Source organism: Chrysemys picta, chromosome 5 (genome assembly GCF_011386835.1).
Source record: "Chrysemys picta bellii isolate R12L10 chromosome 5, ASM1138683v2, whole genome shotgun sequence".
NCBI lineage: Eukaryota > Metazoa > Chordata > Testudines > Emydidae > Chrysemys > Chrysemys picta.
Genome location: NC_088795.1, coordinates 52324689 through 52342411, shown reverse-complemented (window position 1 = coordinate 52342411; position 17723 = coordinate 52324689). Strand labels below are relative to the sequence as shown.

The window sequence follows — 17723 nt, the reverse complement described above, 5'->3', positions numbered from 1 at the left end:
GCAAACACTGGCCATTCTCTAACTTCACAGAAGATTTTTATTTTGGACTTTAATATTGCACTTCATTAAAATAAGTCACCCTGGAGAAGAATTATGCTGCTTAAGTTAGATGGCTTTTTAGATTGAAAACAATGAAGGCTTCCATTTCTTCAGTTTAAATCAATATTTACTGGTAAAATCCTGCCAAAAAGAGTTTTGTTATACTTTCTAAAGATATGATGTTAAGAGAAGAACATTGTCACAGGATAATGGTCGCCAACTGCTACATAAAAGCCAATGCAAAGCAAAAACATTGATTTCAAAGCTGGAGACATTGATTGTGCAACGTTGTTCTCTTACAATGATGTTGTAAGATACTATTCATTTCTGTTAGTCCAAATGAATAATATAGATTTACTCATTTTGTCATCTGGATGTTGATGGGGTAATGATTACTGTCCTATTACTGACTAATTGCATTCGGATTGTGTTACAGAACAGATTTAGTGGGCTGGGTTTTTAAAAATAGAGTACCAAGATTCCTACTGTGTCCTTCAGACAATTAGGCCAGTTTCTCTGTAAGGCCGATTTATACTGTAAGCTTTTCTATCTAATCCATCCTCTATGCAATTTCTAGGTCAATAATTACTGTAGTGTCTGAGTGCCAAATACAGTAATTAAGATTTATATAGAATTGTCCATCATGGACTCTTCTCTTTGCCTTTTCTATGTTCTGCAGCTTTTTGTCTCTTATTTTGCTTTCCTTTCCCAATAGCTTGACTTCTAGCTTCTGATCTCACATCTGCCATGTGTTCAAATGACAGTGTGATCATCCCTTAAGTTGCATGTTATGAAGGGTGCTCATTATGCTTTGTTCTCACTGTTGACCAGAGAAGTTGGAGGTCAGAATAAGGGCCTGCTGTAAACAGAGGATTAGCTTAATAACAGTTTTCCTGACTGCCAAATATGAAATCATTTCTTCCAGATAATTGAATTTTCTTGCCAAAGGAAATGGCCTACCTGCCAGACCTGTCTGTGAATGGACCTAATATTTGGCTGGGTGGGAAATAAACCTTTGTTCAGTTCTAGCTATTAGGTTTTCTTCCATTTGCTAGTGGTAGCCGTATTGAAATTGGCTCTTTATTTGTAAGTTTAAATGTTTGTAGGATGGGATATGCAAAAGTTCTCAATGTTGGCTTAAACTGGCTCCCACCGAAGTCACTGGTAAAACTCCCATTGACTTCAATGGAAGCAGTATTAGGCCAATGCTGAGAGCTTTTGAAACCCACGCTGTACTGTGTACTTTGTGTGATGATTGCGGCTATAGTTTCTGTTGCAGAGGCCAGACTTCATCACTTCAGTAGCCATTTATGGGGTAAGTTCTTGTTTGTTTATACTGATGCATTTCATTTTTTCTAAACCAGTTGTACAGCACCGTCATGCATATCAGATGTGTTAGGGTCCTTTTTTTATCAGAATGCTCTGAACATATTTTCTTCACATGGACATAAAACAGAATTCCCCTCAAATATCCAAGGGGGGATGTCAGCAGGATTATGAATATTTATGGAAGAAGTAGTCTGTAGATGTAGAGAACCACATTTTGTTAGGCTTGATACCTGCCTGGTCAACATACTTGCTTTACCTGTAAAAAACCAGAGGTTCCTTGATTTCAACAAGCTTCTGACAAATTTAAAACCAAAAAATTCTTAAAATTACTGTGTTGCACTTCCATCTTGTAAATTTTCTGTATAAAGCATATAAAGCATAAATAAAAAGTCAGATTATAAAATAAGAAAACAAAGCAGCTTATCAACCCCCTGATGAGTTGCACCACTCTGTTGCACTTCTTCAAAGACAGAGAAATGAAATTACCATGTTAAAAATGCTGCCTTTCAACATGGCATCTATAAGTCTACAAAAACGATACTCATGCCAACTCCAGCCCAAGTGCACATCTCTGGGGAGCTGCAGCTGGCGTTTCTGCCAGCACACCATTTGACAGCTTCTAACTGTTGTGGCCTAGTGTAGGTTGTTTGTTACATCGAGCTGTTTCTAATGGGATGATCAGTCCTTTCACCCCTGGAAAACTACAGCATACACATTAAAGACCTGATTCAGAAAGGTACTTAAACACATGCCTAATTTTAACATGTGAGTGACCTAATGGCTTTGGTTAGGGTCTGGGCACCTTCATTTAAAAATTGCTTTCCTTCACACACAGCTGCTGTACACTGGCTCCCATACCCAAGCACATTAATTTTTTTTCTGTCTATGTATCTGTCGCCCACTCTCATCACATTTAGGTTTTCTAAAATCTTATCCAATCTATGGCATTTCTGAGGAATCTCTCACCAGGCAACTCAAGTGTCAAACACAATTAGAAATATCAGAGTCCATGACAGAAAATGGTGTTATTTGTCTCTCCTCCCCTATAAGCAAAGTGCATGAATTTGTGGGGTTTTTTTTTATTATTTTCTTTTGTTGTTGTTGTTTATGGGCATTATTTCTGGGGCACACTTCCTCAGAAAAAAGTGTGTGCGTTTGTGTCTTATACTCAGACATCTGTGCAGTGAGACCCCAGCTCAGTTTGGTATCTTCTGTGAAGGAGTTCTATAGCTAGGCTCCTGCAACTGCTCTGTCAGTAGATAACCCATATCTGACTGTCTGTAGCTGCATTATACCTGGTCAGCATGATGCCATGTTTACCATTGCTATTGATCAGTCACTTTTAAGTTATTGATGAGCAAAAAACACAAGCCGAGCAAAAAACCAACCAAAATCGCAACAATCCTCCAAATGGTTTAAAGCTGAAAATGTTTTTTTCATTCTATTTTAAACATAATTTTTTATAACATTTCCTAGAAACCGTTTACTACTATTTATTATGATTGTGGGACAGCACCAAGGTCCCATCACCATTGTATGAGGCACTATACAAAGATGTAACAAAGAGATGTCCCATAGGTTGAAACATGCATTTCATATGTTTAACCTAAAAAAAAAGCCTTTCCCCCCAAGATTTGAGAGTAGTATATAATTTGAATCACAGAAGCAGTCAGTGATGAAATCAACATCTTTACTTTATTAGACTGGAGAGGGGAACCAATGTGGAAAGAGCAAGAGGCATGCGTGCATGTGATGGAAATCACGAATGACTCAGAAAGTGTTGCAAATATCCTCTTTGTATTCAACAACAATAGGAAATGAATTTCATATACTGAAAACTCTGACAGTTTGTTGTTAACCAGTTGTGCTTCCAGCTCAATAATAGCAACAGCATTCATGAGATTTAACAAATACAAGAGACTAATTGTAACAGTTATATCTAGCTCATAAGCAGTTTTTAAGCAGAAATAAATGTGGCCTAATCATTCAAACTCTTGTGCAAATATATAACATTAATGTGAATAAAGATATGCATGTGTGTAAGTGTTTGCAGGACCAGGGATTTAGTTTGCAATGCACCTTGGAAAGAACAATTTATTATTATTGTAGTGCCTAGAACCCCAGTCAAGACCAGGGCACCACTGTGCTAGACCCTGTAAAAACAAATAACAAAGAAGAGAGTCCCTGCCCCAGAGAGCTTACAACTTCTGAAGTATCTGAATACACTGAAGCACTCTGATTTATAATAGCAGTGACCTCTGTGATTATAAAGGTCTATGAGTCTAAGTTGACAGCTCATTGAAGATGGCTGCACAGTTTTCAGTGGTAGTCAGAATGAATGAGGTATTAGACTCTATTAAGCAGAGGATACAAAATTATACAGAAGATATTAAAATGACATTCTGGAAACAGAAGGTACATCCTATTCCTACCCTTGAATGCTGCATTCAGTTCTGGTCACATTATATCAAGGACATGGCAAAAATAGAAAAGATCCAGAGAAGGGCAATAAAAATTATTAGAGGCATAGGGGCTTCCAAGCAAGGAGAAATTTAAAAGGCTAGGATGACCTAGTTAAGGAAGGAGAACATTATAAAAGGATATATGTTTTAGGTATATAAGATAATGAATGGTAAAGAGAAGCCCAATCAGATGATGTTACTTACCCTTCTCACAGTAAAAGAACAACAGGACATTTTTCTGAAATTAAAAGGCAACAAATTTAAAACAGATAAAAAGAAACTCTTTTTTCATGCAACATTTATTTAATCTATGGAAATTGCTGAGGCAGGATGATTCTGTGGCAAATCACCTGGTTAGATCATAATAAGGACTAGAGACACATGAAAAAGAAAAGAATTAACTGTTACACTAGCAAGGATAAAAATTACCCACATGAGCTATTAATCTGGATTCAGGGGAAAAACTGAATACCAGCTGGGGACAGGAAAAAGTGCCTGATGCTGGAGTCTTTACATAGGTGAAACTTCCATTGAAACCAATAGAATTTTGCCCAGGTGAGGACTGTATGATCAGGCTCATAATTCCCTCCCCTCACTAGAATATTATACAATTAGTCAAGGACATTTTTTGAGTATGTTGCCTTTCTCTGAAAAATTAAGTACTGGCTGCCGTCTGAAGCAGGGTACTAGACTAAGCAGAAAATTGGCAGTGTGCCCCGAGTTAGTATTCAATGGCATTTGGCTTAACCTATACAGATGAATCCTGGCCCTATTGAAATTAATTATGGTCTGCCATTGATTTCAATGGGGCTCAGACTTTGCCCAGATCCTGAGGTCAGCTCAACAAGGGTGGATACTGATACAGTATACTCCTGTTTATTCTAAACCCTATTATCCAAACCTCTGCATTATCCAGATCCCTTCCATGTATCTCATGCTGGGGGACAAGGAAGGGATTTTGATAATGTGGAGGTTTGGATCATAGAGCAGATACCCCACAGCCAGTACTGTGATGAGCAGGAGGAGGAAGAGGATGAGTCCCCAGGTGCAGGGGAAACCATTGTGGTGCTGAATGGCTTTTGCAATAGTGCAAGGAGCCCTGTGCAGCCCTGCTGTCATGAGAATGAGTGAGCCAAGACAGTGGAGTTGCAGAGGGCTCCCTGTGCTGCTGTGGGGCCAGTGACACTTAATCACTGTAAGTGCAAGGTGCAGGGGTTGGGGAGGCTGTGGTCCTAGTGGACAAGAGCAGAGTCCTGCCTGGCAGTCTCTGCTTTGCCTTGTGCCTGCAGTGACTGGACATCACCAGGCCTATGGCAGTGCAGGGAGCCCAGTACACGAACTACTTACTAGTATCTTAACGATTGCTCTCTCTCCCAACTCCCAGTTCACTCCTGTCCAAAAATCTTATCACAGTGTTGCCTCTCAGGTTCATGGAGAACAAATTATTGTGCTATGTGTAAGTAGTTCATTTAACTCCCAGTAAAATTTTCTATGTTGTAAACCTTAAATTAAGACTGACACTCCTTTTATCACTCTCTGTGCCAGTTAAAACAGTGTTACATCTGGCACAACAGGCCTTGGCTCACAGCAAACTGTTACAAAAACTGTAGTGGTAGAGTGCAGTGGCCTAATGCATTGTATTATTACCTGTCAATGTGCTCTTTATAAGAACAAGATTGCTATGCACACTCAGGTGACCTTGATCAGCAGGCAGATGGCTAGCAGCTTGTTTGGCCTCATTAGAATGGGGAATCATGTAAATGGTGGGTCTAAGGTGAAACTTCTCAGAGTTGTTTAAAATTTTTGAAGGTATCATCATTAACTATTCAGATTGTGAAATGGCTAAGAACCTTTTGCTTCAGATTAGCCACAGAAAGAAAAAAATATAAAGTGACTTTACAAAAAAGATATTGGCAAACAATAATAGGTATCAAAATTGAACTCCCTGAAAATAGGGGGGTCTTTCACAATATCTCCTGTTGAAGCTGTTCTACTATGTAAACATTATTAAATATTAATTGAAGCAGGGGCTAGAACCCAGGTGTCCTCCTTCCTGGATGAGTGCTCTAATTACTGGGTTATATGGTCATATTCTCTCTCTCTCTCTCTCTGACTATTTAAGTATTTTATACAAAGTGGAACTGCTTAAACAATAATTTATTCCCAAGACAATCCTGGTATTACCAATTTTTGCCACCAAAGCTCATTTCATGGATGTCCGCTCACCTTCTCTCATTTATTTGACTATTGCCACTTCTGCGTCCTGCTGAATTTTTATCTTTAGGGTAGACCGGATTCACTGCTTCACAAACTGCTGATTTAGCTTGAGGAAACTAGGTAAAATGCTTGTGTGGGAGAGCCAAGATTGTTTCATGGACAAGTGTTTGCAGATGATTTCCTTAATTACTTGCTCCATTATCTTCCCTGGCACGGAAGTTAAACTAACTGGTCTGTAGTTTCCTGGGTTGTTTTTATTTCCCTTTTTGTAGATGGGCACTATGTTTGCCCTTTTCCAGTCTTCTGGAATCTCTCCTGTCTCCCATGATTTTCCAAAGATAAAAGCTAGAGGCTCAGATACCTCCTCTGTTAGCCCCTTGAGTATTCTAGGATGCATTTCATCAGGCCCTGGTGACTTGCAGGCATTTAACTTTTCTAAGAGATTTTTAACTTGTTCTTTTTTTATTTTCTCTTCTAAACCTACCCCCTTCACATTAGCATTCAGTATGTTAGGCATTCCTTCAGACTTCTCCGTGAAGACCGAAACAAAGAAGTCATTAAGCATCTCTGCCATTTCCAAGTTTCCTGTTACTGTTTCTCCCTCCTCACTGAGCAGTGGGCCTACCCTGTCTTTGGTCTTCCTCTTGCTTCTGGTTAGAGACAACTGGTAGATGTAAGGTATTCACCCTAACTGTGCAGAACCAGCAGCTGATGTTATTAATCCCAGCAATCCTGGCCTTCAGTACTGCATATCAAGGAATAATGTCTCTTCCCAGCCTTGGCCAGATAGCGCCAGACAATTATGCGAAGAGGCTTCATCTCTAATAGTGCTCCTTTGTAGAAGCAGTATTTCCAGAACTGACTTATAAATCAAACTCCATTTTCTCAGTTATCTTTCAGAGGTGGGCCATATCCAGGACCATCTTGAATAATCCCTTTCCCTGCAAACTTTGGGTATTTGCATACTGGGGGATCCAGATCCAAACCATCTTCTGATTTTGGGGAAAATAAATAAATAAAAACGAGGTTTTGACCTCCTGTTTTGTTTGATGTAGCCAAACCCAACATCTCAATTGCAGGCCCTCTTTAATGACATGGAACAAGTGATCTGAGGGAAATCTAGCCTTACATGTTAATAAAATTGGCCCAAATCTGCAAAAAAGTTGCTCCTAAATACGTGTATCTCTTGTTGACTGCAATGGTAGATGCAAGTAACTATCTCTTGGAATTTGGACCCTTGTTGCTTTCCTGGAATACTTAATCCAAACCTTTAGCATTTATTTACAACATTTAACTGAAAAAAAATAGCCCTCTTCTCTCCTTATGGTTTTAGAGGTTTCAGTACTTTGAGAGTCATTTTGCTCCCAGGATCCAGAGATTTCATAAGGAAAAAAATCATCCTTGGTTTGCTTAGACAACGTTCAACCCTCTGATATTACATAATTCATGCTGTGTGAACTAAAATCTTGTCACAGATCTTCCCTGTTACAAGAGCATAACGGATGGGAGATCACCGACTGTACATGTCAAGCTGCTGCCGGAAACTATGATAGCAATACCCCTTGTGATATTGTAACTTATGTAGAGGGGAGATGAAAAGAAATGGGGGTTACATTACCACTTACACCATATGTGGTCAATATATACTAGTAAGCAAACAGCAGTGGAAAAACAGCAGGAAACAAATGCCTGTAGTAACAATGGGGGGACATACAAGAGAAAGAAGTAAACAAACATATTTCTGACATGAACTTACAACAAGCAAACAAAGACTGGACTGAAGATATTAAAGAACTTTAAGTTCTAAGACAAATCAGCACAAAACATTCTACCATTTTTTTATTTTGCATAAAATAATTTAAATCTCAAACTGGATAGTAACTGTTGCTGAAGTATGGTAGTCAAAAATAGTATGCTTTATGGCTGCAGCCAAAATCAACTGTTGTTTCCAGATAGCTATTAACTTTTGTTAGAAGCCCATTGAAACAATCAATTTTCAAAGGATTCAGGGCTTGTCTATATGGTACAACAAAGTACACCAGAGGGATGTCATTTGTAAAGCAGAATAACGTGCTGCACTGTAACTGCTGGTGCGTTCCACTTGAACCTTCTTACAGGTAATATTTTATTGTTTTCCATGTATAAAAATCAAAGTGAGATAACTTTTTTTTATAAATACAAGAACTGTATTGCTACACCGACATATGATACTGCTGATCAAACTAAATAAAGCCTGATTCCAAACAACCCTATGGTTGGGTAAAGTTTGGATTTGGATCTAAACTTTGCATTTCTGGCCTCATCTTTCCCTGGGTGTGCAACATTTACAAGCTTATTGCAACTGGTTACAAATTTTGCACATCAGTTTTAACAGTCTGACATGTGACTCATTTATTTTGTTAAATGTAACCCTTATTGACTGCTATTATTATTGACTGAAAAATTAATATAGGAGGCTATATTAAGGTGCAATTTAAAAGACATATTACAAAAGGCTCCACTTAATGAAAAACTCTAAACTGAAAAGCGAATAAAGTATGAGTAGTTTTAGTCTAAAGAGGTAGAATCATAGAATATCAGGGTTGGAAGGGACCTCAAGAGGTCATCTAGTCCAACCCCCTGCTCAAAGCAGGACCAATTCCCAACTAAATCATCCCAGCCAGGGCTTTGTCAAGCCAGGCCTTAAAAACCTCCAAGGAAGGAGACTCTACCACCTCCCTAGGTAACCCATTCCATGCTTCACCACCCTCCTAGTGAAATAGTGTTTCCTAATATCCAACCTGGACCTCCCCCACTGCAACTTGAGACCATTGCTCCTTGTTCTGTCATCTGCCACCACTGAGAACAGCCGAGCTCCATCCTCTTTGGAACCCCCCTTCAGGTAGTTGAAGGCTGCTATCAAATCCCCTCTCATTCTTCTCTTCTGGAGACTAAACAATCCCAGTTCCCTCAACCTCTCCTCATAAGTCATGTGCTCCAGACCCCTAATCATTTTTGTTGCCCTCCGCTGGACTCTTTCCAATTTTTCCACATCCTTCTTGTAGTGTGGGGCCCAAAACTGGACACAGTATTCCAGATGAGGCCTCACCAATGTTGAATAAAGGGGAACGATCACGTTCCTCGATCTGCTGGCAATGCCCCTATTTATACAGCCCAAAATGCCGTTAGCCTTCTTGGCAACAAGAGCACATTGTTGACTCATATCCAGCTTCTCGTCCACTGTGACCCCTAGGTCCTTTTCTGCAGAACTGCTACCTAGCCATTCGGTCCCTAGTCTGTAGCAGTGCATGGGATTATTCCGTCCTAAGTGCAGGACTCTGCACTTGTCGTTGTTGAACCTCATCAGGTTTTTTTGGCCCAATCCTCTAATTTGTCTAGGTCCCTCTGTATCCGATCCCTACCCTCTAGTGTATCTACCACGCCTCCTAGTTTAGTGTCATCTGCAAACTTGCTGAGAGTGCAGTCCACACCATCCTCCAGATCATTAATAAAGATATTAAACAAAACCGGCCCCAGGACCGACCCTTGGGGCACTCCACTTGAAACCGGCTGCCAACTAGACATGGAGCCATTGATCACTACCCGTTGAGCCCGACGATCTAGCCAGCTTTCTATCCACCTTACAGTCCATTCATCCAGCCCATACTTCTTTAACTTGGCGGCAAGAATACTGTGGGAGACCGTATCAAAAGCTTTGCTAAAGTCAAGGAATAACACATACACTGCTTTCCCCTCATCCACAGAGCCAGTTATTTCATCATAGAAGGCAATTAGGTTGGTCAGGCACGACGTCCCCTTGGTGAATCCATGCTGACTGTTCCTGATCACTTTCCTCTCCTCTAAGTGTTTCATAATTGAGTCCTTGAGGACCTGCTCCATGATTTTTCCAGGGACTGAGGTGATGCTGACTGGCCTGTAGTTCCCCGGATCCTCCTTCTTCCCTTTTTTAAAGATGGGCACTACATTAGCCTTTTTCCAGTCATCTGGGACCTCCCCTGATCACCATGAGTTTTCAAAAATAATGGCTAATGGCTCTGCAATCTCATCCGCCAACTCCTTTAGCACCCTCGGATGCAGCGCATCCGGCCCCATGGACTTGTGCACGTCCAGTTTTTCTAAATAGTCCCGAACCACTTCTTTTTCCACAGAGGGCTGGTCACCTTCTCCCCATATTGTGCTGCCCAGTGCAGCAGTCTGGGAGCTGACCTTGTTTGTGAAGACAGAGGCAAAAAAAGCATTGAGTACATTAGCTTTTTCCAGATCCTCGGTCACTAGGTTGCCTCCCTCATTCAGTAAGGGGTTCACACTTTCCTTGACTTTCTTCTTGTTGCTAACATACCTGAAGAAACCCTTCTTGTTACTCTTAACATCTCTTGCTAGCTGCAACTCCAAGTGTGATTTGGCCTTCCTGATTTCACTCCTGCATGCCTGAGCAATATTTTTAGACTCCTCCCTGGTCATTTGTCCAATCTTCCACTTCTTGTAAGCTTCTTTTTTGCGTTTAAGATCAGCAGGGATTTCACTGTTTAGCCAAGCTGGTCGCCTGCCATATTTACTATTCTTTCTACACATCGGGATGATTTGTTCCTGCAACCTCAATAAGGATTCTTTAAAATACAGCCAGCTCTCCTGGACCTCTTTGCCCTTCATGTTATTCTCCCAGGGGATCCTGCCCATCTGTTCCCTGAGGAAGTCAAAGTCTGCTTTTCTGAAGTCCAGGGTCTGTATTCTGCTGCTCTCCTTTTTTCCTTGTGTCAGGATCCTGACCTCAACCATCTCATGGTCACTGCCTCCCAGGTTCCCATCCACTTTTGCTTCCCCTACTAATTCTTCTCTGTTTGTGAGCAGCAGGTCAAGAAAAGCTCTGCCCCTAGTTGGTTCCTCCAGCACTTGCACCAGGAAATTGTCCCCTACACTTTCCAAAAACTTCCTGGATTGTCTGTGCACCGCTGTATTGCTCTCCCAGCAGATATCAGGGTGATTAAAGTCTCCCATGAGAACCAGGGCCTGCGATCTAGCAACTTCTGCTAGATGCCAGAAGAAAGCCTGGTCCACCTCATCCCCCTGGTCTGGTGGTCTATAGCAGACTCCAACCACGACATCACCCTTGTTGCTCACACTTCTCAACTTTATCCAGAGATTCTCAGGTTATTGTCCAGGTGTAACAATAATGCATAGGATTTATAAAGTAAATATGAGAAAAAATGTCTCTGCCAACAGCAATCTGATCCAACTGATAAGGTTTAACAAAAACCATTTGTGCATCGTGACAGAGGTCAGATTTTAGTTTTGCAAATCTTTAACCTAACCTGGTGATGGTGTGCAGATCTGCATCTCAGTTTCTCTAACCCTGCTCCAAATCTGTGATAGGGGATAGGGTCATATAAGCGGCTTTGGATTTGACTGTACATCAATGTGCTGTAAATGGAAGGGGAAAATCTCCATTAACCTTACAGTTTTTTTAAGGGAATTCTACTACTGTGTTCCACAGGTTAGCTGACTTCTGGGCTCAGTGCTTTAGAGAAACTGTCACCAGGAATCAGGACGCTTATTTAGTCTGTATTTAAATTTAAAAACATTAAAAATAGTCTTTTGGTCAATTTATGAAAATGAAGGGATCTAAAACAACAACAACACTGCAGCTAAAATATCTTCTAAAGCTAGATGATCAGGAGACTGGTAATAGGGAGAGGATAGATCAACACATCAATATTTGTAATACTCATGGATTTTAAGGCCAGGAGGGACCATTATGATCATCTAGTCTGACCTCCTGTATAACACAGCAATAGATTTTTCGCCCAGTAATTGCTGCATCAAGCCCAATAACTTGCACTTGAACGTAGTCAAGAAAGACATCCCATCTTGATTTAAAGATTTCATGTGGTGATGAATTTATCATTTCACTTGGTAATCTCTTCCAATGGGTAATTATTTTTGCTTTTAAAAAGTTGTGCCTTGTTTCCATTTCTTTTTCGCTTTCTGAATGTTTCCTAGTTCTCTACTAATATGCTCCTTCTATCTAAGCACCTGCAAGTTTTGCCCTCTCCCAAACCTCAAGGGAAACCTTAAAAGAAACCATTTTTAGGAATGTAATTAGTCTCCTGGAATTTCTAACTGATGAGTAGCCAAAGTCCCAAACAAAAGAGCACAGGAAGGTTAAAAATGGGGAAAATCTTTCACAATTCTCAAAGGATTTTTTGTAAAGGATTTAAAGGATTTTTTGGCCCAGATCTTCAAAGGTATTTAGATGCCTAACTCCCAATGATTTCAATGGGAATTAGGCACCTCAATATCTTTGAGGGTCTGGGCCTTTGTCACTTCAAAAATGTCCAGTTTTTTGTTGGGTTACTCACCAGAGTCTGGCCACTAACATTGCTATAAGCCATCTGCAAGCTGAAAATCATACTCGGTGTCTGCATGCAAAAGTCCATCACATTTTTTGCTTTGAAAGTACTTGAGAGTAGGCTTGTTTCCTCAAGTCAGAGGGTCTGAAGAGCATATTGCAAAACATTCTGTATTGCTCAACCAGTCTATACTGTAGATTAATCTGAGACGAGACAGACATAAGCCACACAGTTAAGATCCAGATCTCAACTTTCCCCTAGAGTAACAGCTCTGCGGAAGGCCAAAAACCAGGAGGCAAATATGATTTTTTTAAAAGTCTTATGATTTTTAAGACAAACTCATGATATTTTTGGGGTGGTGGAGGAGATTCAGGATGTTTGAATTCTTGAAGTTGTTAATGCCGTATTTATTCTGGGACTGATTTCTGTCTAAACAATTAGAGACACAAAAACATGTCTCTCTTTATCCTTTAAATGACAGCAACCAACTCAATCTGCTCTGTTTATTATGCAGGGTGGAGTCTCGTTGTGGTTAGTGGATTCCTGGGACAAAAGCACCTTTGTTTATGAAACAATTACTCAGCTCCTCCAGGTTGTTCATGTGTTAAAAAAACAAGGTAATCTTTAAGATAATAAAAGGATACATTTAGCTTGTGATAGAATTGACATTCAGAAATGTACTATGTGCGTTAATAACTGATATTATGGGTCCAGTTTTCCTCTGGCACTGCATGAACAATAATTTGGTGTGCCTCTTTGATCAGTAGTTTATTATGCAGTATGTAATTTCCTGTAAAAAAAATGTTGTCCCTAATAGTAAGAGGTAGGGGTTGTTGGTGCCTAAATAGGTTGATCAGATGTCCCGATTTTATAGGGACAATCCCGATATTTGGGGCTTTTTCTTATATAGGCACTTATTACCCCCTCACCCCAGTCCCGATTTTTCACACTTGCTGTCTGGTCACCCTATGCCTAAATGACACTGAGTTTTGGTAATGGGTTGTGGAGCTCTGCAGCGTTAGGCAAGACAAAAACTCTTCAGGTTTTCTGATCCCTTAGACTAGTTCTTACAAATGCTCCAGAAGTGTGTGTAGATGGAGGGGGGCAGAATGGAAGGGACAGAGTGGGAGTTTTATTCAATGCCTGCTCATCTCTGATAAGACCATCATGTCTCTTGCAGAGACAGCCTGTCAGTTATCTGACTCAGATTTTACTTGGGGTCCAGTTGCTGCCACCCATGGAGCATGTTCTCAAATTGCAAGGTAAACACTCAGAAGTTTGGGACTTCCAGGTTGGGAAAAGAATCTGTTTGTGGGGAAAGTGAACAAATTTTCCATCCTTCAGGGAACACACTCTCCTTCTAGTACATCTGTTTTGTTGTTGCTGTTGTGTGCATGTGCGCACCACAGATGTAGCTAACACAAATAGTGTATCTTCTCCCTTGTGACAAAGGCTGAACCTCCTCCCCTAATAAACATTTGTTTCAGTTGAATCCCAACACCTACCTTACCCCAAATCATTCACATTAACAGAATCTTCATTTTCTGACAAGGTATTTTCTCTCTTTCTTTCTTTCTCTTTTTTTTTTGGTGATCAGATGAGAGGAAGTTAATTTTCACTTGAATGATTGGGGATCAAGTGGATGGAATGTACAGCATTGCTGGCGGGACAGCCATTGGTTATCTTGTCAGGCTCCATTGAATCACAGCCGACACTGTTGGAAGTTTAGGAGTGGTTGGTGCTGGTGGCATTCTATTGCAGTCCAGATGGAGGCTTAATGCTAATAGCAGTGAGGTTCTGAATGGGAACTGAGGACATTCCTGACCTATCCTGCCCCTTCCAGCAGAGTCTTATAGATTGCTGCCATGTGAACCAGATACCTTTCCTATTCATCTCAACCTCCCCTCCCCACTTATCCTTTCCCTCCATCCCCATGAAAGAGCAATTACTCAAATTAGTTTACACAGATGTGTGTTCATGAAGCAATAGGAGATTCCTTTGTACCCTATCACATGATTTGGCTAGATACTTTAAAGATAGGAGTTTCAGTTCAGTTCAGTTTTTTTTTAAGGGCATCATCTTGGATAAAGAGATAGAGTGGGGAAAAAGTGACACATGGCACAATTGGGATTGTCGCACAGTTCAGAGAGGTATTATTTTGTTTATGCCCAGAAAAAAATTGGACTTCTGATATTTTTAATATTCATCATACTGCAGAAAAATTACTAGTAAAACAGAATACCCAAGTCATGAATAGTTTGCTTTATTTCTGAGCTGATTTCACTGCTCCATTAAACAGCTGCTGAAAAGAGTGAGCTGGCCATTTCAAAGTCACCAGATAAATGTTCATTATTTCAGCAGATGGATAATGTTGCATCTGAGTTTCATTCCCATCTCTGCCATGGTCTTTCTGTGTGACCATAGGCTAGCCAAGGGGTAGGCAACCTATGGCACGTGCGCCAAAGGCTGCACGCGAGCTGATTTTCAGTGGCACTCACACTGTCCAGGTCCTGGCCACCGGTCCGGGGGGCTCTACATTTTAATTTAATTTTAAATGAAGCTTCTTAAACATTTTAAAAACCTTATTTACTTTACATACAACAATAGTTTAGTTATATATTATAGACTTGTAGAAAGAGACCTTCTAAAAAACATTAAAATATATTACTGGCATGCAAAACCTTAAATTAGAGTTAATAAATAAAGACACTGTACACCACTTCTGAAAGGTTGCTGACCCCTGGGCTAGCAATTTAGGGCATGTAGCGGGGCGGTTACCCCGCTCCTGGGATAAAAGGAGTGAGAGCAGCTGAGGAAGGCTGGCTAGGTAGCTGGTCACAGGTGGCCCTGATAAGAGGGCTGTGACTAAGGAGCCCAGTGAGTCTCACTCCAGCCTTGGAGCGAGAAGGACCTAGCTGGCTGGGAGAGACAGGGTACCTTTGACATAGCAGTGCTGGGGCAGGGGCAGGCTGAGCTGGGGAGCTCAGGCCTGGCTACCTCCCAGGCTGAGGCCTGACAGGAAGGCCTAAGGAGGTACTGGGGCTCCAGGGAGACAGCTGGGGGCTAGAAAGGCAGCAGGTCCAACCCCCTTGCCAATGATGAGTGGCCATTACAGACTGCAGTTTGCCCCAGAGAAAGGGGGCTAGATGACGACTGGCAGTAGCCACTGAGGCAAGGTGGGTGTAGGGGGTTGGGGTTCCTCTGAGGAGGGGAGACCCAGAGTGTGGGGGGCACTGCTATGGGGCAGCGGGGTCCAGGAGGGACACAGGGCCAGAGGTGGTGGAGACAACGGGGCCAATAACCAAGGGAAAGAAACTGGCTAGCAGGAAGTGCACTGAGGCTGGAAAGAGCTAATTCCTGGACTGACCAGCAGGAGGCGCCATGCTGATGAGTCGGTAACTCTGTTACAGGGCAGAACTTTCAAAAGTGCTTAAGGGATTTAAAAGCCCAAGTCCAACTGAAAGTATTGTGCTCCTAAATCAATAAAACGCTTTTGAAAATCACACCCTTGATTGTTCCGTGCCCCTGTTTCCCCACTGTTATAAATGCCTAAAAACAAGGATTTAGGATGGAATTGCTCACATAGTTAAACCATAGCAAAACTCAATCTCACCTTGATTTCCTTTCATTTCTCTTCACCCTTTGGCTCTAAGTATCCTAATACGCCTAAAACAAATGATTATTTTTCTTTTGTGCACAATCATGTTTTCCATTGTTTGAGACAGGTTACTAAGCTACATACTCCACATTTTTCTCATGCTGGGAGGGTGGATTAACATTTTTAGCAGTTTATGTAGCTCACTATTCTTCCTCATTTCTCTGCAGACATCATGCTTCCAATGGGGAGAGTATTATCGGTTTGGAACTCTGGGTGATTTTTACATTTTAACATACAGTAGTTTCATAGATTACAACCAATGAGGCATATAAAGTATTAAAGATTCAGAAGGTCCCTGGCTTAATTGCTCTGAAAATTAATCAAAGTCAGACTTTATATATAAAACGATATAAAATGTATGTTCTCTCTTCTTTTCAGTCCCTCTTTATGGCATAGTTCCTTGTGCCACTAAAAAGGATGCTTGATATTTCAGAGCAAAGAGAAAAAATATAAAACAGGATGGTTCGTGCTGCTTATTCTCAGTGGAGATAGAGATACAGAGGTAAACAATTTTTCAGGTAAGTCTTGTACATGTTCTCATTTCATACATGGTAGTATCCTTAAAATAAATATTAGTTTCCCGCTATCCATATGGTTTTATTTTAAAAGGATATCAGAGTCTCAACTCTTCACCTTCAGTGTTTATAGCTCCCAACATCAGTGACAGAGGACCTGGGTCTGTCTTTCAAGGAAATATCAGTTATAGCCAGAATAGGCTTATGATTTAATACAGTATATTCAGAATCAGGGCCATCCTTAGGATTTATGGGGCCCTATGCAGTATTATTAAACTGGTGCCCCTATGCCTGATGGCAGCCCGGGCTCGCATATGCATTTTAGATAAGGATGGTCTTTTGAAGGATTTATTTAAAAAACTATATATCTGAAGCATGCAAGCATTTAAGGCTAAAGATGAATACTCAGATTGTGCATCTAAAATTCTATGCAAGGATTTTTTAGAGATGTGATTTTATAATCTTCAGCAACACACTAATGAATATTTTTAAAGCAAATTTTAAACTAAGGTCCTGTAGACTAACATGTTCTGAGTAAATATTACAGTAATACCCAACTGTTTTTGTCAGTAAATTCAGAAACTGACAGTGTATATCTGGGGGTTGGCAAATGCCTGTTAAATGGCTTCATTACCACTTGAATGGCTCTTTAACAGTTTCAATGTTGAGCTAATAGGTCTGGCAGGCTGGAAGGCTTTTTCACTTTTAAGTACTAGATCCCCTCCTGGAGCAAAACACACCAGGCTGCAGCAGCCAGCTGTGGTGGGAGCCTGCAGAAAGGGTCAGAACAGGGAGAGTAAGAGTTGTGTGGGAGAGTAGACACTAAGACCCAGGGTGCCCCAAATTTTTGGGTGCCCCATGCAGCCACATATGCTGCATATGCCTAAGGGCAGTCCTGTTCAGAATAAATAGTGGGGGATAAAAATAGTTTTTAGTATAGGGGCTGTTTCTTCAAGTTCTGATCATACTCCCATTGAAGTAAATCATACTTCTGCCATTGATTTAAATGGGACCAAATTGGACCCTTGCTTTAATAGCACACAGTAGAGATGGACTCAGGTCACAAAACTAGGATCTGAATTTGGAGGCATATGAATCTGGTCTTTAGTTTGAACTCTTCTCTACTACAGAACTTGTCTGATATTTTGTATAGATG

General features: G+C 40.8%; 1 long non-coding RNA gene across 1 annotated transcript in view; it reads left to right on the top strand.

Moving 5' to 3' along the window:
• Nucleotides 1-17723, top strand: part of LOC101936765 (uncharacterized) — a 53352-nt gene that overhangs the window by 13830 nt on the left and 21799 nt on the right. The window contains exons 2-4 of the long non-coding RNA XR_254996.3: nucleotides 12909-13011; nucleotides 13575-13656; nucleotides 16431-16570. This is a non-coding gene — a long non-coding RNA (uncharacterized LOC101936765). The remainder of the gene's footprint in view (nucleotides 1-12908; nucleotides 13012-13574; nucleotides 13657-16430; nucleotides 16571-17723) is intronic.